General features: G+C 56.5%; 1 protein-coding gene across 1 annotated transcript in view; it reads right to left on the bottom strand.

Moving 5' to 3' along the window:
• The window catches only part of LOC148127470 (uncharacterized), a 22,148-nt gene extending 20,883 nt beyond the window's left edge, over window positions 1-1,265 (bottom strand). The window contains exon 1 of the mRNA XM_087923108.1: window positions 1,185-1,265. The gene's annotated coding sequence lies outside the window, so the exon portion shown is untranslated. The remainder of the gene's footprint in view (window positions 1-1,184) is intronic.
• Between the last annotated feature and the right edge of the window lie 926 nt (window positions 1,266-2,191).

The raw sequence follows: 2,191 nt of genomic DNA, 5'->3' as shown, positions 1-2,191 counted from the left end.
TCCTTTTCTCCCTTTTCCCTTCCTTCCCTTCCTTCCCTCCCTCCTTCCACCCCTTTCTCCCTCCCTCCCTCCTTCCTTCCTTCCATCCTTCCCTCCCTCCTTCCTTCCTTCCTTCCTTCCCTCCCTCCCTCCCTTCCTTCTTTTTCTCCCTCTTTCCTTCCTTCCCTCCCTCCCTCTTTCCTTCCTTCCTTCCTTTTCTCCCTCTTTCCTTCCTTCCTTCCTTTTCTCCCTTTTCCCTTCCTTCCCTTCCTTCCCTCCCTCCTTCCACCCCTTTCTCCCTCCCTCCCTCCTTTCCCCCCTTCTCCTTTTCTTCGCAGGAGCGATGGGAGCTGCAGGTTCAACTCTCCCTCCACCTAAACGGTTTTGATTCCGTTTTCAAATGATCCGCGGGGCAGAGAGAGCGTGAAGAAAAGAGCCGCCTCTCGTGTGGCACCAGCAGAGGGCAGTGCAGGAGAAGGTTCCTCAGGGCTGGAAGGCCACCCAGGTAGCCCATCCCAGAAGCACCTGGGAGGCCTCGGAGCAGGCCAAGGGATGCTGCCTTGGGCCCCTGCCCTGCCCAAAAGTTTTGGGAAGCATTGGGGGAGGGGGCACCTCCTTCCACCCTTCTGTGAAAACTGGGCCAACACTTCTCCACACCACCCATTTTCCAACTTCTCCACAACCACCACCACCTCCTCCTCCTCCTCCTCCTCCTCCTCCTCCTCCTCCTCCACCTCCACCACCTTGGGATGGGTGGAAGGAGGCAGGGAATGAAATGGGAGATACAATCTCCAGCTCAAACAGACCCACCCCCGGCCATAGCGGCCACCGGCATTTTGACTGGGGTGGGGTGGGAATTCCCATGAGAAGTTCCTCTCGCCAGAGGCCCCTCCCCTTCGCTGTCCTTCTCGTTCCTATTGATTTGCGACGTTCTACCGGTTTTGCGTAGCCAGCACCGGCCCACCGGCCTCCAGGGTATCTCTCAGGGCAACCATGGTTCATTTCTGATCCTGCCTTCAGCTCCTCCCCTCTTCTACCCCCTCCCCCTTCCCCACAAACCAGAGCTCCAACCTGGGTTGGGTAGCTTGCGAACATTATAGACAAACCATATGGTGGCCAAACCTGGGTGGATGAAGGAATGCTACTCCTGGCTGAGGGACAGGAGGCCTCCAGTGGTCTCTTCCCCAGGGCTACCCCAGACCCACCTCAAGGGAAAAGACCCTGATTCCTAGGAGCAGCCCAGTGCTATATCTGGCTGAGGTCCACCTGAGCCTCTCTCCCGCTTCCTGCTTCTTCCTTGGAGTAGCTGTTACTTCCTGGTTGCTAGGCAGTGGTGTCAAGGCTGAGTGATGAGGTCACAAGGGAAGGAGGACCTCATGGAACTGGCAGGTGTGAGGCCCCTTGGTCCCTTGGTCTCCAGGCTCTGGCAGGTGTGCTGGTAGCAGAAGTTGCCGGATCACTTAGAAGAGTCCGGAAACCGGGGATCTTGAAGGCACCTCTTGATCTTCAGATAGGTTGGGACATCAGTGCCGTCCTTCCCCTCCTCCTTTTGGCAGGCAAAGGTTACCATGAACATTTTGGAGAGAAAGGCACAACAGCAGCTTAAGACATCATCCGCCCAAGAAGGAAAACCAGTGACTTGAGGGTGAAAGGAACCAACCGCTTTGATTACGGTCAGACCGGATCACAGCAGAGCTTGGGGTGATGATGCCCAGAGACTCTAGCATCTCCTGGGGTGGCTGGGAGCCCACCGTGCCCTCCGATGCGTCCAAGGTGGCACAAAGGCCCATAAGGTTGGACCGGATTGAACCAGGGGAGCCGGCTCTCTGCAGCACCAGGAACTCTGTGGTTGTCGGTTGAGCCATGGACAAAAGTCTCCTGGTGGCTCGTCTTCCCTAGGAAGCCCCAGAAGCTTGCAAGGCGGATGAGCCAAGCCACTGCTTGGGCTGGGGTAGCCTAGCCAAGACCCCCACCTAATGTGACCCACCCCTGACCCACCACGAGACCTCACCTGATGTGACCTTCTCATCACCAGACCCACTGACCATATGAAGCCCTTATAAGTAGAAGAACACCAACACGGACACCCCTTAAATCCACTGCAAATGTTGCGTAGCCTGTCCCAAAGGTGCTTTTTTCAGGAGGCATGAAGACATTTTGCTTCTCATCCAAGAAGCTTCTTCAGCTCTGACTGGATGATGGGGAAGGGAAG

This window comes from Pseudonaja textilis, chromosome 2, assembly GCF_049901715.1.
Source record: "Pseudonaja textilis isolate UNSWEBS1 chromosome 2, rPseTex1.2, whole genome shotgun sequence".
Lineage (NCBI taxonomy): Eukaryota > Metazoa > Chordata > Lepidosauria > Squamata > Elapidae > Pseudonaja > Pseudonaja textilis.
The sequence above is the reverse complement of the archived record's forward strand: the minus strand, read 5'-3'. Positions and strand labels throughout refer to the sequence as shown.